The sequence below is a fragment of the Ranitomeya variabilis genome, chromosome 4, assembly GCF_051348905.1.
Source record: "Ranitomeya variabilis isolate aRanVar5 chromosome 4, aRanVar5.hap1, whole genome shotgun sequence".
Classification (NCBI taxonomy): domain Eukaryota; kingdom Metazoa; phylum Chordata; class Amphibia; order Anura; family Dendrobatidae; genus Ranitomeya; species Ranitomeya variabilis.
The window spans coordinates 614728251-614754578 of record NC_135235.1 but is presented as its reverse complement, the minus strand read 5'-3'; the positions used below and the strand labels follow the sequence as shown (position 1 = coordinate 614754578).

At 43.2% G+C, this 26328-nt stretch overlaps 1 protein-coding gene and 1 long non-coding RNA gene across 7 annotated transcripts in view; one reads left to right on the top strand and one right to left on the bottom strand.

Annotated features, from left to right (window-relative positions):
• Window positions 1-26328, bottom strand: part of LOC143766062 (uncharacterized) — a 125376-nt gene that overhangs the window by 80340 nt on the left and 18708 nt on the right. The window lies entirely within an intron of this gene.
• LOC143769250 (uncharacterized) lies at window positions 6-25141 on the top strand. 2 transcript variants are annotated; one of them, XR_013214300.1, is made up of 4 exons: window positions 6-60; window positions 19298-19390; window positions 21940-22054; window positions 24973-25141. It is a non-coding gene; the product is annotated as an uncharacterized LOC143769250 (long non-coding RNA). The 2 variants fall into 2 exon arrangements; XR_013214299.1 differs by having other exon boundaries at window positions 19298-19402.

Below are 26328 nucleotides of genomic sequence, written 5' to 3'. Positions count from 1 at the left end.
GGTGGGTCACTGTTGCAATAGGAAGTGGAGGCAGGTCCTTGTCTCAATAAGAAAATGGGGGTGAGTTCTTGTATCAACATGAACTGGGAGGGGCTTTGTCTCAATACAAGTGGGGGCGTGTCCTTGTCAACAGGTATTGGAAGCAGGTCGTTGTCAACAGGTAATGGGAGCGGGTCCTTGTCAACAGGTAGTGGGAGAGGGTCTTTGTCAACAGGTAGTGGGAGCAGATACTTGTCTTGATAGGAAGTGGGAGCCAGGCCTTGTCTGTTTACATTAAGTGGGGGCAAGTCTTATTTCTACAGGATGTGAGGGCAAGTCTGTTTACAGGAAGTGGGGGCGGGTCTTTGTCTCAATAGGAAATGGGGGTGGGTCTGTTTACTACATGATAAAGGGGAAGTACTGTAGTACAGAATCTTACCAATTATGAGAAAGAAGCTAACAGAATTCTGACTAATGCTATACCATAAAATGATACATTCCCAACCACAAAGCTCTACATGATGAGCTCATTAACCCCTTCACAACATGCGTGGTGTATATATGGCAGAAGTCAGAAGTGGGTGCATGGAGCAGGCTCACACAGTGAACCTGCCCCATACCCAGGACCTGTCGCTAACAATCGCAGGTGGAGTGGAGCTCTGTCTGCAATTGTTAACCTGTTAAATGCCACTGTCAATCTCTGACAGCGGCATTTAACATGCAGTGACATGCCCACTCTTCATTACCTCCTTCTATTGGTGCGCCCTTGATGTGATGGTAGGTCGATCGTTTGTCATGACGGCGGGGGGTGGGGGGGGGGGGTGGAGAGGTCAGCTATTGACCCCTGTGCGGTCATTATGGAGAAACCTTGAAAGCCAGTCTGTGCAGTCTGTGGCAGAGTTTCAAAAGAGACTGATTTCTCCTATATGCAGCGATGCTGTGGCATAGCTGTACATGGCAAAAGTGATAGGAAAATTCATCTTCAAGCCACCTAGGGGGGCTAACAAGAACAGTAAAAAGTTTTTAAAAAAATTAAAAATATGAAAAAATACAGAAAACCTAAAAGTTCAAATCACCCCCTTTCCATCCATTGAAAATAAAGAAATTTTAAAAATAAAATAAATACATATATGTGGTATAGCTGGTTTCAGAAAAGTCTGATCGATCAAAATATAAAAACAATTAACCTGATCGGTAAACATCCTAAACAGAAAAAATTCAAGAACGGCAAAATTACCTATTTTTGGTCGCAACAATTCCACAAAAAAAATGCTGGAACAAGCAATCAAAAGGTCACCTGTATCCCAAAATGGTACTGATAAAAACATTGTCTCGCCCCGCAAGAAATAAGCTCTCACACAGCTCCATCGGACGGAAAATAAAAATGTTACGAGTCTCGGAAAATGGCGGCAAGTGCAAAAATTTTATTTTTGCAAACTTCAGATTTTTTTTTCATCACTAAAATAATAAAAAAGCTGGACATGTTTGGTATTGCCGTAATTGTACTGATGAAGGGAATCATACTGGTCAATTTTACCATAAAATGTACACCATAAAAACAATTCCCAACAACAATGTCACAATTGTGTGTTGTTTTGTTTTCACAATTTCACCGCACTTGGAATTTTTTTCCCCGTTTTTGGTAAAATGAATGGTGTCATTCAAAAGTACAGGTCGTCCTGCAAAAAAAAAAAAAACCCTCATATGTTATGTGCACAGAAAAATAAAAAGAGTTATGGCCCTGGGAAGTAGGGGAGAAAACAATGGAAACGAAAATGGTCTGCGTGGTGAAGGGGTTAATTGGGCACAAAACCTAATATTGGCAAAAATGTCATTTGTCAATTCTGACAATACCGTACTTCTAACATCTTCCCAAAATTCACAAGAGTCTGCTGGATCCACCGGAGACATCAACAGTCTCTCACACTGCACCTATGAGCAACTTATCTCAATATTTGCACAGATTTTCCCAACTATATGTTAAATCCCAGATAATCACGGAGTTGGAATTAGCAGACTGTAAGAATAGTTATATACTGCTTATTATGGATGGATGTCACATCATTATACACAACTATAAACCATGAGATTGGTCTACATGAGTCTAAAAATTTCATGATTAAGATCTTACTATTCCATCGCCTCAAATGATTATTCTGTTGGAAGGTCTAAACTGCACTGGGAACAACTACTGTACATGTAAATTAAAAATATTTAATCAGCTCCTTGGTACGGCAATGGGTAACAACATAAACACCACATTATTATGCATATATGGGAAGGAAAGAAGGAAGGCATCGCCTATTATGTGAAAAAATCAATAACACTCCTTGGGATATTCACCTGTCACCAACCATCAACAAGGACAGGACTGAGTTTCTAGATCTAGTTATTCGCTAAACCGTTAAATTATTACAGAGACCAATAAGTTAGCTGTTAGCACCTACTGACTTTAGCTCCTATATTATAGTAACCATTATTAAAAAAAATGAAATGGCTACAAAATATACCGTATAGTCAGTTAAAAAATATTAGAAAAAATTCCACTGATACAATGTCCTAAAAAAAAATCAACAATGCTTACCAAGGTGCAAACACAGTCTTAAAAGTGTAGTGAGCAGAAACTCAACAAAAACTAAAATATTAATTGCGTTACCAGATACAATGACTAGCACAAGTAAAAATTGGCACCTCCTCAAGAGACCCACTTCTCTCATCCATTCTAAATCCCATAAAATCACTTACTGCAGACACCCTACCCCAAAGGTTATTTTGGCTCCAAATTAAAGAAACACTCCTCCTCCCATCAAAATGTATATCCTTTTAATATATTGCAATCATCATATTATATAGCACTGTGTACTTACAATTGCTCATTTTGCTCTTCTACCCTGTTAATTCTTCTCCTTTCCATTAGGTCTATGAGATCACAATTAAAAACTGACTAGATGAATCCTTCTAAGCTCTATGTAGGAACAGGAGGATCATTTTCCCTGTATGAGTCTTTAGTCACTACAAAAGTCTATGACGGGGGAGAAGGGAGCAGCTGAGTCAGGAGTTGAAGAGGGAAATGATTTCTGCAGGGACAAGAGACTTCCAGTTTCTACATAGAGCTGAGAAAAGAGAATAATTATCTGGGTAGAAAGGGAAAATGAGCAATTGTAGGTACACAATAATATGATGACTGCAATATATTAAGAGGATAAACACTCTGATGGGAGGAGAAGGGCTTCTTTAAATGATGGCAAGCTTCAGGTTTATGTTGCAGCACACATTACCAGGTACATATTCCAACTCATCATTATTTAATATGTCATGGCAGTTATGTCATGTACCTATGAGAATGTCCTTGTATGTGGGGCGCACAATAGAAATGCTACACAATTGTATCAAGAAACATCCCTCAAACAGAGGAAAAAAACATAGTGTTCCGAAACAATATGCCACACACCATATGCAAAAAGAGAACAAAACTGAAAGGAAAATGATACCAACTGATTTTGTAGCCGAAAAGACTTGATTCTCAAAAAACAAGAATTATAAACTACGAACACTCTCCCCACAAAGTTTCAACTAAATGGTTAAATTGATCCAATAATCTGAATAATTACACAAAAATCAAATAGTAGACTTACCCACACTTTGAGATGGATCCTTTGGCCAGACTACAGCGATACATTTTAACTCCTTAACGTCCAATGATGGACAGAGTCCGTCATCGGACGCCTTTCACTGTTTGGTGCGGGCACCGGCAACGAGCCCGCACCTTTTCTGGCACATGACAGCTGATCTGACCAGCTGACATGTGCGCGGAACAGACGCAGGGGGAATCACGATTCCCCCTGCTGTTAACATGTTAAATGCTGCTGTCAAATGCTTACAGCGGCATTTAATGTGCACGTGCAGGAAACACGTCATTACCTCCTCCCATCGGCGCCCATGTCACATGACCGCTGGTCGCTGATGGGTTGGCATGACAACCTGGGGTCAGCAGGAGACCCGTGTGGTTGTCATAGCCAGTGGTCGGCGCTCATAGCAAGTGAAGTATTCTTCTGATCATCGCCTGCATGTAGCAGAGCCGATCGGGTTATGGCATCTTCTAGTCTTCCATAGAGACTATTGAAGCATGCCAAAAGTTTAAAAAAAAAATAAAAGTTCAAATCCCCCCTTTTGCCCCATTCAAAATAAAAAAATATATAAAAAACATACACATATTTTGTATCGCCGCATAGAGATTCGACGAATCCAATCGGTAAATGGCATAGCGTGAAAAAAAATTGAAATTGGTTCTCCTCCTACCTCTCTGACAGCTCCTTCACTGTATCCTTTGCCGGCTCCTCTTCCTCTCCTCGTCCCCTTACTATCGGGGTTCCGCAGGGCTCAGTCCTAGGCCCCCTCCTCTTCTCTCTATACACGGCCCCATCAGACAAACAATCAGCAGATTTGGGTTCCAGTATCATCTCTATGCTGATGACACCCAATTATACACTTCTTCCCCTGACATCACCCCTACCCTAATTCAAGATACCAAGGATTGTCTGTCTGCTGTCTCTAACATCATGTCCTCCCTCTATCTGAAACTAAATCTCTCCAAAACGGAACTTCTTGTGTTTCTCCCTTCTACTAACCTCACTCTACTGTTGTGAATTCCATCTGGGCTCCCTCTGGTGGCCTTTAGCGATACTGCGGGTCTGGAGCTGGGCTCAGTTGCCTCATTTCCTGCTATGCTGGTTCCTATTTAACTCCACCTGGACCTTTACTTGTTGCCTGCTGTCGTTGTATTCAGTACTGGTTCTGACCTCTCCTGGATCTCCCTAGTGACCTGTCTCTTTCTGAGAAGCTAAGTCTTGCTAGTTCTTTTTTCTCATTGTTTCCTTGAATATGTTTCTCAGTATATGATGTGTTCAGTCCAGCTTGCTTATATGTGATTTTTCGCTTGCTGGTAAGCTCTGGGGTGCAGAGTGCGCCCCTCACATCGTGAGTCGGTGTGGGGGTTCTTGTACTTTCTGCGTGGATAGTTTTTGATAGTTTTTGTACCGACCGCACAGATCCCTTGCTTTCTTCTGTCTATTTAGTGTTAGCGGGCCTCATTTGCTTAAACCTGTTTTTCATTCCTACGTTTGTATTTTCCCCTTAACTCACCGTTATTATTTCTGGGGTCTGTCTAAACTTTGGGGTTATTTCTCTGAGGCAAGTGAGGCTTGCTTTCTCTCTAGGGGTAGCCAGTTTCTTAAGCTGTGAAGAGGCGTCTAGGTTTTTAGGTAACGCTCCACGGCTGCCTTTAGTGTGTGTGGATAGGTTCAGGATTGCGGTCGGTATAGTTCCCACATTCCCGGAGCTAGTCCTACTATTCAGGTTTACCTATCAGGTCAGTTTGGTGATCCTACCACCGGATCATAACACTCTACCCAACATCGAATAGGGTTCAACCATAACTCCCAAGCAGCATGCCCGCTGTCTTGGGGTCATATTCGACACCGAACTTTCCTTTACTCCCTATATCCGATCACTCACTCGCTCTTGTCACCTGCATCTTAAAAACATCTCCAGAATCCGACCTTTTCTCACCTTTGAAACTGCTAAGACTCTTACTGTCGCTCTTATTCATCCCCGTCTGGACTACTGCAACTCTCTTCTGATCGGTCTCCCTCATACCAAACTTTCTCCTCTTCAATCCATCTTGAATGCGGCAGCCAGGGTCATATTTCTGTACAGCAGCTTCACCGATGCCTCCATCTTGTGCCAGTCATTACACTGGCTACCCATTCGCTACAGGGTCCAGTACAAACTCATCTCTCTCACCCACAAAGCTCTCCACAGTTCTGCACCGCCTGATATCTCCTGTCTCATCTCTGTCTATCGCCCTACACGTGCCCTCCATTCTACAAATGACCTAAGACTAACATCCCCCGTAATCCAAACCTCGCACCTCCGTCTCCAAGACTTCTCTCGTGCTGCGCCAGCTCTCTGGAATGCACTTCCCCAGACGATCAGACTGATACCTAGCCCCGACCTATTCAAGCGAGCTTTAAAAACCCATCTCTTCAAATAAGCCTACCACATCAACTACTCAGTAAACTAACTTTGCCCTGTTCCCTCCTTCCAAATATTATTCTGAATCTGCACCCTACTATTCATCTGTCTCCACACACTCCATGCACATGATAACTGCACTTGATACTTGACTATTGAAACACACGGGCTGATGACCGGATCATGCAGCTTTATATGAAAATCCCTATGTATTATAATTGCCAGACCTGAAATAACAAGCAGTTTTCACCTATTATGTCCCCCCATTTCCTTGTAGATTGTTAACTTGCGAGCAGGGACCTCACTCCTAATGTCACTGTTTAAATTGTCTTAACTTGTATTGAATTTGTCTGTACATGTCCCCACTAATTGTAAAGTGCTGCGGAATATGTTGGGGCTATATAAATAAAAATTATTATTATTATTAATAAACGCCAGAATTACGTTTTTAAAGTGCTGCGGAATATGTTGGCGCTATATAAATAAAAAGTATTATTATTATTATTATTATTAAACGCCAGAATTACGTTTTTTTGGTCACTGCAACATTGCAATAAAATATAGTAACAGGCGGTCAAAAGATCGTCTACACACCAAAATGGCATCAATAAAAACGTCATCTCAGCACACAAAATATAAGCCCTCATCCAGCCTCACATCCCAAAAAATGGCTTTTTTTTTTTTTTTTTTACAAACTTTGGAATTTTTTTTCATCACTTAAATAAAAAAGAACCTAGACATGTTTGGTGTTCGTGAACTCATAATGACCTGGAGAATCATAATGACAGGCCAGTTTTAGTATTTAGTGAACATGGTAAAAAAAAATGTGAAATAAATTGTGGATTTGCACTTTATTTTGCAATTTCATCGCATTTGGAATTTTTTTCCTGTTTTCCAGTACATGATATGGTAAAATCAATGGTGCCATTCAAAAGTACAACTTGTCCCGCAAAAAAAAAACAAGCCCGCACATGGCCTTATTGACGGAAAAATAAAAAAGTTATGGCCGTGGGAAGAAGGGGAACAAAAAATGGAAACGCAAAAATGAAAATACCCCTAGTCCTTAAGGCGTGTATCACTGAGATCTAGTGGTGAAAAATGGGAACTACACTCTAATTATTTAGCAACTCACCCAGATTTTCTGGGACTCTGCGTGTTAATCCAAAAGAGAACTGCATTTATACTACATAATGTGATGTCAGTAAATACTGGAAAAGTAACTAGCAAAACTAAACTATACACAGTAAGCACATATTCACTAAATGTTGAATAATTATACTAACATATCTAACTAAAGATTTGAAATCACTCATGAGGGCCTCAGGACTCTCAGGGCTGGGTTTATCCAGATGGGCCAAATGAAAGGACAGTATCCTTACCCTCAGATGCCAGCACTCACATACTTTCCTCCAGACCATACCCCTTCCAATGTACCAGGTACTGTAAAGAGTAGCGAACCATACGGGAATCAGTGATTTTCACTACCTCAAATTCTAAATTGCCATCAATAAAAACAAGTGGCGGTGGTAAAAGTGATGGTTCCACAGGCACAACAAATTTTTTGAGCAATGACCTCTGGAAAACATTATGGATCTTTAGAGTCAGACAAAAAGCTACAGGGTTGATAATGGCGACCACCTTAGAAGAACTAATAAATCTAGGACCTAATTTCCAAGAAGGAACTTTCAAGAGGTACAAACAGCTTCCCTGAAGGACCACCGGGGAGTCCCCCTGAGCCCTCAATACCTCACCCACAAGTTGAGAACACACTGCGGAGATGACCACCCCTTCTTATAAAATAGGGACGGCATCATCAGTACTCCCACCCCCAGGGAAACTCAGAGACAAAGAATCCGCTTTGACGTTCTTAATCCCAGGATGGTAAGCAACCAAAAAATTAAACCTGGTGAAAAATAAAGACCATCTAGCTTGTCCCGTCTAGCAGATTCAAAGTGCATTACATTTTTGTATCTAGTAACAGCAAAAAATGGGCACTAAAATGTAACATTTAATATATATGATTAAAAGGTTGTCACCTGGTATGCTCCACATGTGAAAAATATAAACAAGACAGTATTTTTTAAAAAAAAAACAGGACAACACTCAAAGAGTGTGAATTCACTCAAAATAGGTTGGACTGGACACTGATTGCAATCACATTCTATTCATTGATATGCAATCGAAACATAACAGATTGCTGAGTAAATGCAGTTATCTCAATGCCAGTCACAACATCATAACGTATTCAATAGAAATTTGCAAGGAGAGAATAAATACAGTCATAAACTGGTTTCACACGTCCTGATGTTTCCAGTACCGGAAAAAACAGTACCAGAAATATCAGTGTCCGTGTGTATAGTACTTGTGGCATACATGTGGCAACCGTGTGCTGCATCAGTACCACATGTACCGACACCTGGGATGCAGCGGTACAGATAGGCTGGTTTCACACTTGCGTTTGGCTGGTCTGCCTATGGCTGCGTACATCCTCCCTTAAACTCCGCCTACTTCCGCATGCGTCCTGTGTCTTTAACATTGGGTACGCAGGGACACGCGTTGTATGCGGATGTGTCCGCATGCAGCGTTTTGATGTGCCCGCCGACCGCACGAGAACGCAACTTTTTGCGGAAGTAGAAGCTTAACGGAGGATGTACAGAGCCATACGCAGACCAGCCAAACGCAAGTGTGAAACCAGCCTTAGCGGGTGCTTTTCTCCTGAGCCGGGTGCTCTGCCAGCAATCAGAACAAGCAGGGGAGACTGTTGAGAGTGATATTCCACTGATAACAGTGAGAGCAGGCAGCGGCTGATGGGAGTATTCATCAGCCGCTGCCTGAGCTATAAATAAGCAAATTTCAAAAACAGCATTGGTTCCCCTGTATTTCTGATAACCAGCCAGGAAAAAATGACAGCTGCGGGCTGCAACTCTCAGCTGTCAGTGTTAGCAATGGTGATTATCAAGAATAGACGGGTCCCCATGTCGTTTTTCTAAATTATTTAAATAATTTAAAAACATGGCATGGGGTCCCTCAATTTTGCCCGTCTCTTCCCATTTGCCCTGTAGCGGTGGCAAGTGGGGCAATATTTCTTTTGTTGATGTCACCTTTGTATTGTATCAAGCACACCGATTAGTAATGGAGAGGCGTCTATAAGACACCTATCCATTACTTATCCTATAGTTGTATGGTAAATAAAGACACAGCAAGAATAAAGTCCTTTATTTGAAATAAAACAAAACATACTTTTCCATTTTTATTTAAAAGAACAAACACAGTTATACTCACCTAATGCCCATTCCATAGAACCCAACATCTCCGGTAATAAAACAATCATAAAAAAACAACAATATCCCTCACCTGTGCAACGTTCTGTCCCATGCCGTAATCCATGTTTGGGGATTAATCATTTTCAACCTGGACAGTGCCAGGATGCGACCGTCCAGGCTGAGAACCACTCATGAATGAGCTGCTGCAAGCGCAGCATCAGTGAGCAGCGGTGACTTCATTGAGGTTACAGAGGGTCACTGAAGCTGCGTTCCCAGATCGAAGATTAGCGATGAACTCACTGAGCTGAATCGCGGTGAAATCAGTGACTTTTTCTCACGGTGCTGACGTTACCGCAGTTCAGCCCGGCTGGGAACACAGCCTCAGTGACCTGCAGTAACCTCAATGATGTCACAGCTGCTCACTCATGCTGCACTCGCAGCAGCTCATTCATGAGTGGTTCTCAGCCTGGACGGTAGCATCTTAGCACCGTCCAGGTTGAAAACTGTTAATCCCCAGATATGGATTACGGCATTTTTGTTTTATTACAGGAGATGAGGGCTTCAGTGTAATAGGTGTTATATTCACCTGTGTTTGTTATTTTTAAATAACATTTGAAAAGTGTGTTTTGTTTTCATTTCAAACAAAAGACTTTAGTCTTGCTGTGTCTATATTTACAATACAACCACATAGGATTAGTAATGGATAGGCGTCTTAAAAACGTCTCTCCATTACTAAGCCATGGGGCTTGATGTCACCAGACAATTCAAAGGTGACATCAATCCCACAAATATTACCCTAATTGTCACGCCTACAGGGCAAGTGGGAAGAGCCGGACAACGCTTTAGAATTGGAGCATCTAATAGATGATCCATAGCCCCTTACCAGCGTGAGAATACCAGCCCCCAGCTGACTGCTTTAGCAAGTCTGGTTGTCTAAAATGGGAGGATCCCACATTGGGTTTATTTATTTAAATAATTAAAAAAAAACACAGTGGGGACACATCTACTCTTGATAACCAGCCTTGCTGAAGCAGAGAGCTGAGGGTTGTAGCCCGCAGCTGTCAGTTTTGGTTGGCTGGTTATTAAAAATACAGGGGAACCCATGCCGGTTTATTTATAGCGCATGCCGCAGCTGAATATTCCCATGAGCCGCCACCCGTTCTTACTGTTATTAGCGGCAGGAGGTGTAGGCAAATGGGAGTAACAGTCCTATCAGCCATCACCTGCTCTAGCTGTTATCAGTTGAATACAACTTTTATCATTCTTCCCTGCTAGCACTGATTGCAGGCAGAGCAGGGGATAATAATGCACGAGGTCTTTAGAACCTGGTACAGGGAAATAGTGCCAACAGTACCGCTGTTTCCCAGGAGTCGGTACGTGCTGGTACGTGTCACACTGATGACACACAGATGTCATGCATGTGCACATGTGTGGGATGTTTTGAGGCCCATGCTGCTGTTAAAAATGGACATGTCAGTGTATTTTGTCCGTGGAAACACACTGAGACGTGCACAGACCCATTAATTTGAATGGGTCTACGTGTGTAAGTGTCTCCGGTACGTGTGAAAACTGTCTCCAAACGTTCTGGACACATTGATGTCTGAAAGAGCCCATAGTCTGTAAACCATGCCCTATGGATAAGTACTCAAGGCCACAACAGACTGTTAAATAATGTCAATGACAATCAAGATAGAGCAAAAAAACAGCAGATGCTATGGTTGTGGCAGCATAAGATCATAAAGCAGCTTTAAGGCTGATTGCTCCATTAATTTTCTGTGATCAGTGATGACTGTGACCGGGTGAATGGCCTCCTCCAAAAAAAATGACGCTATTCCTTAAATGCCAACTTAATGCCCAATAGTTCCCTGTTGCCTACATCATAGTTTCTTTCGGCTGATGACAACTTTTTAGAGAAGGCACATGAATGCCATTTACCAGGCAGCAACCCTTGAGACAATAAAGCCCCGACCCCCCACCTCTGAAGCATCAATCTCGACAATAAATGAAAAATATTGGGTTGGATGAGTTCTGGTACAGTGGGAAAACATCTCTTCAAATAACAAAATGCCTGCCAAGCGCAGTCGGACCACCTCAAGAAGTCTGTACCTTTCCTAATCATGTCAGGAAGGGTTCTGACAATAGACGAGAAGTTTCAAATACATTTCCGATAATAGTTTGCAAACCTCAAAAAGTGTTGCAATGCTTTCAGATTTTCTGGGAGGTTCCATTCCAGGACTGCTCGGAAACCCGCAGCTGACACTAGGAAACCCAAGAACTGAACCTCCTGTGCGGCGAATACACACTTCTCCAATTTAGCATACAGTTTATTATCCTGTAGAACCTGTAACACCAGCCTGACATGTACCTGATGAGACTGGAGATCTGGTGAGTAGATTGAAATATCTCCAAGACATACTACTGCAAATCTACCCACGAGGTGACAGAAGATGTCATTAATGAAACATTGGAGAAAGCATTAGTCAAGCCAAATGGCATGACAAGATTTTCACAATGCCCTTCTGGGGTGTTAAACACCATCTTCCACTCATCCCCCTCCTCAATCCCAATCAGATTATAAGCTCCCCTGAGATCCAACTTGGAGAATCATTTTGCACCAATAATATGATTGAACAAATCAGATAAGAGGTGGGAGTGGATCAGTGGGAGGGGATACGGGTCCCTGATAGTAATCCGATTTATTTCTCGAAAGACTAAATCGGTTTCTAACCAGCATAGAAAGGGTCGTTAACCTCTGCAGCACCAAAGTAAACTAAATCCATTTAATATGAAGCACAAACACATTGGCTAAATGAAAGATCTGCAATTCACAATATGTAGTGACCACCAGATCAGCACATAAAATATACAACTCCTGCTATATACAGTACTATCTACATAGAAGCCCCCATGTTTTTCTGATTTTCCTTTTTACAATTTTAACATCTTTTTCCCTCTACAGGAAGTGGAGGTTCTTTGCCCCTCAACAGGAAGTGGAGGGTCTTTGTCCGTCTACAGGAAGTGGAGGGTCTTTGCCCCTCTACAGGAGGTGGAGGGCCTTTGTCCCTCTACAGGAAGTGGAGGGTCTTTGCCCCTCTACAGGACGTGGAGGGTCTTTGTCCCTCTACAGGACGTGGAGGGTCTTTGTCCCTCTACAGGAACTGCAGGGTCTTTGCCCCTCTACAGGAAGTGGAGGGTCTTTGCCCCTCTACAGGACGTGGAGGGTCTTTGCCCCTCTACAGGAAGTGGAGGGTCTTTGCCCCTCTACAGGAAGTGGAGGGTCTTTGCCCCTCTACAGGAGGTGGAGGGTCTTTGCCCCTCTACAGGAAGTGGAGGGTCTTTGCCCCTCTACAGGAAGTGGAGGGTCTTTGTCCCTCTACAGGACGTGGAGGGTCTTTGTCCCTCTACAGGACGTGGAGGGTCTTTGCCCCTCTACAGGAACTGCAGGGTCTTTGCCCCTCTACAGGAAGTGGAGGGTCTTTGCCCCTCTACAGGAGGTGGAGGGTCTTTGCCCCTCTACAGGAAGTGGAGGGTCTTTGCCCCTCTACAGGAAGTGGAGGGTCTTTGTCCCTCTACAGGACGTGGAGGGTCTTTGTCCCTCTACAGGACGTGGAGGGTCTTTGTCCCTCTACAGGAACTGCAGGGTCTTTGCCCCTCTACAGGAAGTGGAGGGTCTTTGCCCCTCTACAGGAAGTGGAGTGTCTTTGCCCCTCTACAGGAAGTGGAGGGTCTTTGTCCCTCTACAGGAAGTGTGGAGGAGGGTCTGTGTCTCTTTGCTCCCACTCTCCTGTTTTTCAGCCTGCATGTAGATATAATAGAGGTGACTAGAATTGGACAATGGCAAAACAAGTGAAAGGAAGGAGGTCCCTACACTCATGCATGTGTGCAGGCAGACTACAAAATTTGGAGAAGCTGCCCACTTAGAAAAGAGTGGGTGGCAAATTACAGAGCATGAGAATTGGGACAGTTCCTGGACACATTACACTGGTATGTGAACGAAAAAAAAGTTTGATCTTGTTGTTAGGTACAAGGGTAGCAAGATCATACTTTCCTATAGGTTTTGTACATAAGCACACCTTAAGTATAATTTTACATGCAGTACAATAATTTCAAACTTGAGGTGGAAAGTCATTGCTTAGAGGAGCTTTCATATTGCCAGAATGTATAAAACTGGGGAATTGAAACCGATAATTTTCTGCCCATGCTAGTCCATATCCACTATTTGTGCAGGTGAACATGGCCCAAATTGAAATGTAAATATCAGTAGAGTAACACTTATTCAAAAAAACTTTGGTTTGCAGTATATTCATGATTTATCACAAGTTGTAAAAAAAGGGGTTATTAAAAAAAATTAGCAACAAAGGCATAGTGCCCTTGTGGACTCATTACCCTCTCTTTGCTTTGGAGAACTAGGACAGTAATAAATATCCAGCAGAGATGATAATGCTGCAGTCTTACAATTTAAACACTAGAGGGCAGCAAACAGTCTGAAAACTTGAATCATATATCACAGACAGTTCTCAGAAGTGTCCATTAGGGGGAGACAAGAAATCATGATAAACCACTATATTTACTCAACAGCGCATTGTTGATTTCAGGAATGAATCTTTGCTGTTCCGTAACTTATCACAGTCATGTGTAATAGCTTATTATTAGACATTCCCTTTTCTCATCCTGGGAAGCATTGGATTGGAAACTGATCACATACAGTATAAGGCCATGTTCACACTTTGCGGTTTTTACCACGGAACCACCGCGATTTTGATGCTGCGGGTCCGCAGCAGTTTCCATAGCATTTCCATTTACATGTAAACCCTATGGAAACCGCAAACCGCAGTGCACATGCTGCGGGAAAAACCGCGCAGAAACGCAGCGGTTTACAACCCGCAGCATGTCACTTCTTTGTGCAGAATCGCTGCGATTCTGCACCCATAGGAATGCATTGAACCGCTTACTTCCCGCATGGGGCTGTGCCCACGTTGCGGGAAGTAAGCGGCTAATGTGTGGGTGGTACCCGGGGTGGAGGAGAGGAGACTCTCCTCCAGGCCCTGGGAACCATATTTTGGGTAAAAAAAAAGAATAAAAATAAAAAATCATGTTATACTCACCTCTCAGCGCTGCACGCGGCCGGCCGCAGTTGCTGTGCGAACAGGACCTGCGGTGACGTCGCGGTCACATGACCGTGATGTCACGAAGGGTCCTTCTCGCACATCATCTTTGGAACCGGACTGCCGGGTGCAGCGCCGAGGAGATCCGGACATCGGAGGGTGAGTATAACCAATTTTTATTATTTTTAACATTACTATTGATGCTGCATATTGCTGCATATGCAGCATCAATAGTATAGGCGGAAACCCGCAGCGGAAACCGCGGAACAAACCGCGATAAATCTGCAGGGATAACCGCAGCGGTTTTGCCCTGCAGATTTATCAAATCCGCTGCGGGAGAACCTGCAGAGGTCACCCGCAAAGTGTGAACATGGCCTAAGAAAGGTTTCTTTCTTATAGTGACTGGTGGATATCACAAAAGAAAAAAGTACCCGTAGCTATTGTATTACAGCTGGGCTGGGGGGTATAGATCTGTGTAATGGTCATATTGGGAGTTGTAGTGCTCTAGCTATAGAGTATAATAGAATTATGTTAAGGTCATTGCTAGTGATCGAAAGATGTTGGGTTATATAAGTTCACTTTCTGCCTTTTATCCTGCCACAGAAGTTAGCAGGCTCCTCACTTCTTCTCGCCCTACAACCTGCACCTGTGACCCCATTTTCTCACCTCCTCCAGACCTTCTCCCAGGCTGTCACTACCTACCATCCTTTGACCAGAACTATGCTGCTAGCTACAGACGTGTCTCCAAACTCCTGGAGGGTCCTATCCGCTCTCTCTCAGATCACTCTCTTCTTGACCCTTTACAATCCTATTTCCGCTCCTTACACTCTACAAAACTGCCCTCACTAAAGCCTCTAATGATCTAAGGGTATGTGCACACGTCAGGATTTCTTCAGGAATTTTAGCGTTTTTTTGGCGGATTTCCCCGATAAAAACGCTATAATTCTGCACAAAAAACGCTTACATTATGCATTCTATCATTTAGAATGCATTCCGCATTTTTTGTGCAGATGTTGCGTTTTTTTCCGCAAAAAAAGCAATCTGCAAAAAGAATGAACTTGTTCATTCTTTTTGCGGATTTTTTGCAGATTTCCCATGATTTTGGAGTGTCAGGAGAAAAACGCAAAAAATCCGCAAATTTTCCGCAAAAAAACCGCGTCAAAAACACGCAAAAAAGTGCAAAAAACGCATGCGGATTTCTGGCAGAAATTTCCGGATTTTTGTCAGGAAAATTTCTGCAAGAAATCCTGACGTGTGCACATACCCTAACAGCTAAATCTAATGGTCACTACTCCCTGCTGATTCTCCTGGATCTCTCTACGGCATTCAACAATGTGGATCACCAGCTACTCCTCACTATGCTCCGCTCTATCGGCCTCAAGCACACCCTTCTCTCCTGGTTCATCTCCTATCTCTCTGGCTCCTCTTCCTCTTGCGTCAGGGTTTCTCAGGGTTCAGTCCTAGGTCCCCTTCTCTTCCCCTTGCTATCAGGGTTCCTCAGGGTTTAGTCCTATGTCCCCTTCTCTTCCCCTTGCTGTCAGGGTTCATTCCTCGGTCCCTTTCTCTTCCCTTTGCTGTCAGGGTTAAGTCCTAGGTCCCTTTCTCTTCCCCTTGCTGTCAGGGTTCATTCCTAGGTCCCTTTCTCTTCCCCTTGCTATCAGGGTTCCTCAGGGTTCAGTCCTATGTCCCCTTCTCTTCCCCTTGCTGTCGGTGTTCCTCAGGATTCAGTCCTAGGTCCCCTTCTCTTCCCCTTGCTGTCAGGGTTCAGTCCTAGATCCCTTTCTCTTCCCCTTGCTGTCAGGGTTCAGTCCTAGGTCCCTTTCTCTTCCCCTTGCTATCAGGGTTCCTCAGGGTTCAGTCCTATGTCCCCTTCTCTTCCCCTTGCTATCAGGGTTCCTCAGGGTTTAGTCCTATGTCCCCTTCTCTTCCCCTTGCTGTCAGGGTTCAGTCCTAGATCCCTTTCTCTTCCCCTTGCTGTCAGGGTTCAGTCCTAGGTCCCTTTCTCTTCCCCTTGCTATCAGGGTTCCTCAGGGTTCAGTCCTATGTCCCCTTCTCTTCCCCTTGCTGTCAGGGTTCAGTCCTAGATCCTTTTCTCTTCCCCTTGCTGTCAGGGTTCATTCCTAGTTCCCTTTCTCTTCCCCTTGCTATCTGGGTTCCTCAGGGTTCAGTCCTATGTCCCCTTCTCTTCCCCTTGCTGTCAGGGTTTCCAAGGGTTCAGTCCTAGGCCCCTTCTCTTCACCTTGCTGTCAGGGTTCCTCAGGGTTCAGTCCTAGGTCCTCTTCACTTCCCCTTGCAGTCAGGGTTCCTCCGGGTTCAGTTCTAGGTCCCCTTCTCTTCCTCTTTGGGTTCCTCAGGTATCAGTCCTAGTTCCCCTCTTCCCCTTACTGTCGGGGTTCCTAAGGGCTCAGTCCTATGCCCCCTCGTCTTCTCTCTATACACTTCCCCCATTGGACAAACCATCAGTAGATTTGGTTTTCAGTACCATGTCTATGCTGATGACACCCAATTATACACATTGCCTTCTGACATCACCTGCGCAGTACTATAAAATTACCTGCTGTCTCTAAGACCATGTGCTTCCTTTATCTAAAACTGAATATTTCCAAAACTGAACTTCTTGTGTTTCCTCCCTTAATGAACCTACCTATATTTGATATTTCATTTCCATGTGTTGCTCTACCATAATTCCCTGGCAGCACGCTCACTGTCTTGTTAAATCTGACTCAGATCTTTTCACTCCCTGTATCTGATCTCTCGCTCATGTCACCTGCTCCTCAAAAACATCTCCAAAATCTAATCTTTTTTACCATGGAAACCACAAAAAAATAATATTTTTGCTCTGACTCATCTCATCCTTGTCTGCACTACTGCAACTCTCTACTAATCGTTCTCCACTAAACTCTCCCCTCTCTTAACTATCCTAAATACAGCAGCCAGGATCATGTTTCTGTCCTGCTGTTACACCGATGCCTCCACCCTGTGCCAGCTATTGTACTGTTTGCTCATCTGCAACAGAATCCAATAAGCCCTTCAAAGTGCTGCACCTCCCTAAATCTCCTCCCTCATCTGTCTATCACCCTATCCATCTACACAATGCTGCACCATCCTACATTTCCTCCCTCATCTGTCTACCACTTTACCCTCTTCTCCACAGTGCTGCACCTCCCTACATCTCCTCCATCATGTCTACCACCCTATCCATCTACACAATGCTGCATCGCCCTACATCTCCTCCCTCATCTGTCTACCTCTTTATCCCTCTTCCCCACAGTGCTGCACCTCCCTACATCTTCTCCCTCATCTATCACCCTATCCATCTACACAATGCTGCACAGCTCTACATCTCCTCCCTCATCTGTCTACTGCTTTATCCCTCTTCTCCACAGTGCTGCACCTCCCTAAATCTCCTCCCTCATCTATCACCCTATCCATCTACACAATGCTGCACTGCCCTACATCTCCTCCCTCATCTGTCTACCACTTTATCCCTCTTCCCACAGTGCTGCACCTCCCTACATCTCCTCCCTCATCTGTCTACCAAGCTACTCCTCTTCTACACAGTGCTGCACCACCATACATCTCCTTCATCTTTATCTACCACCATACAGTCCTCTCCACAGTGCTGCACCCCGCATCTCTATCTACCACCCTACCAGACCTCTGTTTTGCTGTTGATTTAAGACTAAAATCCTCAATAACTGGAATCTCCCATTCCAGTTTCAAAAACTTTTCTTTGGATATGTTTCCACGGTAAGTATTGGCAGCGCTTTGGACGCAGCTCTGTCCAAAGCGCTGCCGGCTTTTGTATGCGCGATGATTCCACATGTGTTCATTGAACCATGCCAAATCACTGCATCCTACACATAGGACAGTGATATTTATCTTGTGGACACTGAGCGTCTACACAAGATAAATAGACATGCTGCAGTCGATAAAGAAGTGCCGAATGTGCGTATACGCACGGAATCCGGAGGCGTCCCTGTACACATAGTGTAGATGGGATTTCATAAAATCTCATCCACTATGCTGTATCATCTGGCCGCCGCGGATTGGGCGCTGTGGCTGTACGCAGCGTCCAATCCGCAGCAATACTGACCGTGGAAACATACCCTTATGCTGCAATACATATTACACTGCCCCAGACAATCTGATTTTCCGTTCTCTCTTCCTACATTTTTCCTCCTGGCCTCTCACTAAACTCTCCTTTCTCCAATCGATCCTAAATGCAGCAGCCAGGCGCATAATTCTGTCCAGCTGCTACACCGATGCCTCCACCCTGACAGTCTTTGCACTGGTTGCCCATCTGCTATTGAATACAACAAACCTCCAACTCCCGTCTCAAAGATTTCTCTTCTGCTGCATCAATTCTCTAGAACGTACTGTCCCAGACAATCTGATTCTCAGTTCTCCCTTAGTACATTTTTCCTCCTGCTCCTTACTTTAATTAGATTCCCACACCTTTCATGCACTGTTGTGATGACTATATGTTACTCTGTAATGTCTGTCATTGTTTGTACCTATATAAAGTGCAGCGGAATATGTCAGCACTTTAGAAATAAAATTATTCTTCCTATTATTTATCTATAGAGTGTACAAAAAAATATAATATGGACACGCCCAGTGGAAAAATAGTTAGAGGTTCTAGTGTTTTAAGGATAGAGTGTATCTGCATTGTTTTACGGTCATATACAATGTCTGGAGGCATAGAGTTTATTAGAATTATATTATACTCATGTTCATGGTCAGTGAATGCTGGGGGTTGTAGCATAGAGTATAAAATATAATCCTAAATCACATAATACTAAAAAGATATACAGGTATCACTTATGATTTCACAGCTTTCCTCTAGAGGGCAGCAAATGACTTCTGAAAGTTGCTGCACATCCCAATCCCAGCAGTTTTATTTTTTGACACTAGGTGGAGACAAAGGCCGATAACATCTTTAATCTGCAAATTATAAAGCACCATTGGAAAAACCAGATCATTATGTACGAGACGCCATAATTCAGGGTAAATTTACAGGTAGATACAATAAGAAATGTAATTGTTACATATGAGTATATTCAGAAAAATGTATATAAAACACAGCAACTAAGACGTCTGTTGAAGCAAACACTTCATTTTCTCTAAAAGTGTGGAGTGGTGGATAATAAATTCTTATATTAAATCTGTGCTCAATATAATCTGCATTAAAAGCAAAGTAAGATAGAAAACACAGCTACTGATCCTGAGTTACATTCTGTGCTATATTCTCGAGCTGCACTCACAATTCTGCTGGTGCAGTCACTGTGTACATACATTACATTATTTATCCTGTACTGATCCTGAGTTACATCCTGTATTATACTCTAGAGCTGCACTCACTATTCTGCTGGTGCAGTCACTGTGTACATACATTACATTACTTATCCTGTACTGATCCTGAGTTACATCCTGTATTATACCCCAGAGCTGCACTCACTATTCTGCTGGTGCAGTCACTGTGTACATACATTACATTATTTATCCTGTACTGATCCTGAGTTACATCCTGTATTATACTCCAGAGCTACACTCACTATTCTGCTGGTACAGTCACTGTGTACATACCTTACATTACTTATCCTGTACTGATCCTGAGTTACATCCTGTATTATACTCCAGAGCTGCACTCACTATTCTGCTGGTGCAGTCACTGTGTACATATATTACATTACTTATCCTGTACTGATCCCGAGTTACATCCTGTATTATACCCCAGACCTGCACTCACTATTCTGCTGGTGCAGTCACTGTGTACATACATTACATATCCTGTACTGATCCTGAGATACATCCTGTATTATACTCCAGAGCTGCACTCACTATTCTGCTGGTGCAGTCACTGTGTACATACATTACATTACTTATCCTGTACTGATCCTGAGTTACATCCTGTGTTATTCCCCAGAGCTGCACTCACTATTCTGCTGGAGCAGTCACTGCGTACATACATTACTGATCCTGTACTGATCCTGAGTTACATTCTGTATAATGTTCCAGAGCTGCACTCACTATTCTGCTGGTGCAGTCAGTGTGCAAACATTACTTATCCTGTACTGATCCTGAGTTACATACTGTATTATACTCCAGAGCTGCACTCACTACTCTGCTGGTGCAGTCACTCTGTATATACATTACATTACTTATCTTGCACTGATCCTGAGTTACATCCTGTATTACACTGCAGAGCTGCACTCACTATTATGATGGTGCAGTCAATATGCACATACATTACATTATTGATCCAGAACAGATCCTGAGTTACATCCTGTATTATACCCCAGAGCTGCACTCACAATTCTGCTGGTGCAGTCACTGTGTAAAATACATTACATTACTTATCCTGCACTGATCCTGAGTTACATCCTGTATTATACTCCAGAGCTGCACTCACTATTCTGCTGGTGCAGTCACTGTGTTCATACATTACATTACTTATCCTGTACTGACAAAAACCACAGCAAACAACGATCAAAAAAAACCCCAAGAGACTTTGTTGTGTCAATACATGTAAAAATGCTTTTATTTAGAAAAATGATCAGGGTAGGAGACATAGGGAAAAGACAAGGCACATGCCGTTTCACACATGTTTGGAAACGCAGGGGTGCATACTGTACAGCTGGCTTGAAATATACAGAGGGATGAAACCAATCATGATTGAAATATACGTGCACAATACAATCCTCTGAAATGGCAGCGCAGGTAACTATATAAATATATAATAGCCAATTGCGAAATAAATAGTACACAAATTTACCTGAGAAGCACAAGAATCAAGACCGCCGCAGCATGCACCCGCCCCGACGCGCGTTTCGGCGTGATGGCCTTTGTCAAGGGGTGACGTGAGAGGGGAACAGGAAGTGTATAAAAAGCAGCCGACCACCAATGGCAGGTTAATCTCGTGATCATGTGATACATCCGCACCAATAATGACGAGGAAAGGATTTCACCAATGCATACACCGCTCCCGACTGCCCGCGCCTATCACCAATGGTCATGTGATATAGTTGAATCGAATTCCTGCGACACACCGTCCACCAGATGTGACGCATGCACTGCTACGGTGGCCGAAGACACAAGTCGGCGCCGGCGTCATGCGCACGGCGCCGGAGCGCCATGGCAACAGAGACGCCGGAAACCGACAAGCGTGCAGGGGCCTGTAGCACGCATGCGCACAGGTTGGATACGGTGCCATGATGGAGAGCAGGAATTATATGGCAGCAGCGTACATATCCCATAAAACAATACAGTGGGTATGTATAGCGGTGAGAGCCAAGAAACAAAATAACAAATAACATCATAATGATCACGAGAAATGACAATAAGGCGATAGTTAATAATATCTGCTGGATGGAGGGATGTGGTAGAGGACATAACAATTGGGGGCAGAATTTGTACATAATAGATTATTGTTAATGTACTGACCACCCATATAAACAAGAATGTTGTGAATCATAACATCTGATTATATACATATAGAATGGTCAAAATGAATCCATATATAATAATATTCACACACTCTCTACTTTTGCCAACAGAAGATGAATCAAAGTCTGGCTTCTTAGAATCAGAAATGTCGGCTGGAAGAAGAATTCATATGTCCAGTCATCCCCATCATCCGGAAAACCGCCCGTAGGAACCCGGCAAAAGGTGGTAGGTACTCCCTCACCAAGTCTGATCCTGTACTGATCCTGAGTTACATCCTGTATTATACCCCAGAGCTGCACTCACTATTCTGCTGGTGCAGTCACTGTGTACATACATTACATTACTTATCCTGTACTGATCCTGAGTTACATCCTGCATTATACCCGAGAGCTGCACTCACTATTCTGCTGGTGCAGTCACTGTGTACATACATTACATTACTGATCCTGTACTGATCCTGAGTTACATCCTGCATTATACTGCAGAGCTGCACTCACTATTCTGCTGGTGCAGTCAATATGTACATACATTACATTTCTTATCCTGTACTGATCCTGAGTTACTTCCTGTATTATACTGCAGAGCTGCACTCACTATTCTGCTGGTGCAGTCAATATGTACATACATTACATTACTTATCCTGTACTGATCCTGAGTTACATCCTGTATTATACTGCAGAGCTGCACTCACTATTCTGCTGGTGCAGTCAATACGTACATAGGCCTATGAACCCATATACTTCTACAGTCTCTCTGGATGTCAACTTTTTTTTCCTGAATTTCAATGATCAGGAACACAACCTCAAGAATCAAAACTTCACACAAGGACCCATAATATGTCAAAAGTTATATATATTATTTATACATATATATATACATACATACATACATACATACACACACGTTACACATTAATCACAACATATATTTCATATAGTTGCGCTTGCTGCAGAACCCCAAAATATCATGGAAAGATACTGATTACAGCTCTGCAGGGTGGGGGTAGCATTCACCTGGCAGACATCTGGAGTCGTGATCTCCAGGAAAATCAGACAAAAAAAAAAAAAGATTAAGTGTGGATCCCGGCATTTGTGCTGCCAAATTGGGGCAACTTCATGTAGACTGTAGCGGATACTGCTGCTCTGTGGATACCCCCATGTGTATAGATGGGAGAAGCACAGAAGTGAAGGTGGGGACCACCCCACTTCTCTATACATGGCCCATCTGTTGGGCACGGTGGTGGTGCCCTCGCCAGCTGTTATTCTGAGCTCCAGAGTCCAAACTCTCAGCACCCCCCACACATTTGCCAGTTCTGTGCTCCAGGCCGTGATGAGAGGAGACCATTATTTATAACCCAACTATTTCAATCCTACTTTACCCCCCTTCTGCCTCTCCTCTCAAACAAACGTGTTGTGTTAGTAGCCGTCTCCGCAGGACAAAGTGTGCGTTTGTCTCCCCTCTGGGGAGAAATGAAAGAGACTCTGTCTCCTCAGTACCATGCTGGGACCTCAGCTCTTTATACTCCCAGCTCCGCAGGACAAATGCTATCTGAGGAGACATAGAGACCCTCTTCAGAGCAGAAAGGGGGGCTTGTTCTGATGGTCCTTTAATGGTGAGCTAGGAGTGAACATTAGGACAGAGGGTCTGTGTCCTGGCCTTACAATGGGATGAATTATTACAGGCCCAGCCTGGGAAGGGGGGAAGCCGAGCATTCACATTATTAGAGGAGGGGGCTGCACCAAACAATTAGAGAAGCCCTTCTTCTTGCCTCTGGAGTATTTTTTGTGGGATTTCCAAAAGGAAGCTATTCTTTCCAAAAGGAGATCTCAGCAATGAGGAAGAGAAATGGCGGAGCCTGACTGTGGGGAGATGGGGCAACTAGGGGCCAGGGCCATATATGAGCATATTAGAATCCTTCTCTATCCTCTGATATATATAGTCATAGTATCAATAGTTCCGTCCGCCCAATATCTGAAAGAGAAGCCCCCTCGTCATTATATGGCCCATAAGTGCGAGGACGGGGCATGGGATGGTAGCCTCCTTAGGTACCTCTACATTAGCCACATTGATGAGGGGACCATTTGGCTTTATGTAATGCTGCACATAAGTACTCATGCAACTATTTCAGCCCAATATCGGATGGCAATGCACGGACTAGACACAGGTTTTCTGACCCGAGCGTGACAGCCTCATAGAAATATATGAAGTGGTCACACTTGGGTCTGGAGATTCTCCACCAGTCCCTGCCCTAGTGGTCCATGCTCGGACCAAATGGGACAGACGTCTGAATGAGCCCTTATAGAGATCTTGCTGCTTTCCACAGCAATACATCAAATAGGACCAGTCACTTGTCATAAATATGTACATTTTGTACTCTGTAAATGCCGCTGTTCTCCTGAATCCGGTGTTGTTTTTCTTTTGTTCCTGTGCCTCTCTGTTCCTGAGATATGGCCTCCTCTTCTTTGTATATAAATCTAGTCTTGTTTGCCAAGTGGGCAAGGTTTTCTTCTTGAGGACCAAACCCTGTTGACCAGCAAGACTATGTTTACATTTATATATGGGGAACAGAGGGCCATATCTCAGGAACAGAGAGGTGCAGGAACAAGTGAAAAATTACACTGGATTCAGGAGAACAGCCCCATTTACACCAAGTAAAAAATTACACATTTATGGTAAATAACAGGTCATCTTTATATATATTTAATTTCCATGTCGCTTGTGCATGGCAGATGATCAAATATGAAGAGGAGTGCCTAATAAGTATAGACGGTTATTAAGGCTCAGTTCACACCTGCTTTTGACATATGATTGGAAAACGAGCACCAATTGGATTGCTATTATCCTGCAAAGTATGGAACCAGACAGGCCTTAAATATCTTCTAGACCAGTGTTCCCCAACTCCGGTCCTCAAGAGCCACCAACAGGTTATGTTTTCAGGATTTCCTTAGTATTGCCCAGGTAATAATTGCATTACCTGGAAAGGCAAGAATTACATCACCTGGGCAATACTAAGGAAATCCTGAAAACAGGATCTGTTGGTGGCTCTTGAGGACCAGAGTTGGGGAGCACTGTTCTAGACCAATTTTTCTTGTTCCTCAGTTTGTGCAGATTTTAATTATACTTTGTGTTTCATCATTTCTAAGATCTCTGCCTGCTGTCAGTGAACGTGAACCTTCTTCTTTACATCCAGGAGACTGAAGATCCAGCAGATGCAGATTTTTTCCAATGTGGTTTCCAAACCATGTGACATGTCAGAGACTGTAGTAGCTAGCCATGAGAGAGTCAGCCTTATTGAGTATGGACCTGCGGAAATGCATTCTTTAAATCTAGAATTAGAAACCTGGAGGTCAACCTTGGATATGCTGTGGCAAAATAGAATGGGATCTTATAAGCTCACACATGTAGATCTCATTCTTCTTGTGCGCTTTCTCTGTAGACATTTCCCAGTGCTTTCCCTCTATATTTACAGTACACACAATACAGGTCCATTCCCTACCAGTCAATCACAGTTATTTCCAAATTCAACAAATTCTTCATGAGTGAGTAACTGTTACGACACAAGGAAGGAATAGAAGGTAGAAGAGGTGACTCAGGCTGACATGTAAATTGTAAAAGGAGACTCCTGTACTGGAGTAATCCCAGCTGTGACTAACAGGAGGTCAATGTCCCCATCAGCCATAGGAAGAGACATTGAGGGGAGCCCCATAGCCTGGAGTGTCCTTCATTCCTTTTGCAATTTTCAAGGAGTGGTATATAAATATGGCTGATCACTGGAGAGGTGTAATGTAAGGCTTATGGGCCCCAATGCGACCTTGTGCCATTTCTGACACTGGTGTCTTCTTACGAGGCAGACCGACACCAGGACCCAGGTGTAACCAATACCTCTACAACCGATATAGCTAATACATAGGCTAAATGCCAGAAAACATGCAAGGAATGGAACAAAAGTAGCGGTCAATAAAATAACTGAAAATATTGAGGCCACAGCTGGGCTAGAATAATAATGGTAAAGGAGTTGTGCAAAAATGTGCAAATACAAAAAGACCACTACTTAGTTAATGAATGGCAGACCATTCGGTATGAGAGTGAAATAAAGAACCTAGGGTATGGAAATCAAGATATATGATAAAACTATGTGAAAATATATGAAAAAAATATATAATAAAAAATACCCAAAAAAATTTTCTTTGATAAAAAATGTACTAGGGAAAGGTACAATGAATTAAAATGCCTTTATTACATAGTTATATAATTCCATATTATACAGGGCAACAATAGGCAACACAAGTGTGCCTGTAACCGGAGGACAGAATAATAAAATTTACCAGCAAAAATAGCAACAATATTGTAACGGACACAAAGAGGGCTAGGTGTGATATAACAGGAAATACAAAAAATTATTAAAATACATATATGTATATGCTATGTATATAGATGGCAATTTGGATAAAATATACGTATGTATAAAAATGGCCGTAAAAAAAGGGGAGGGGGAATTT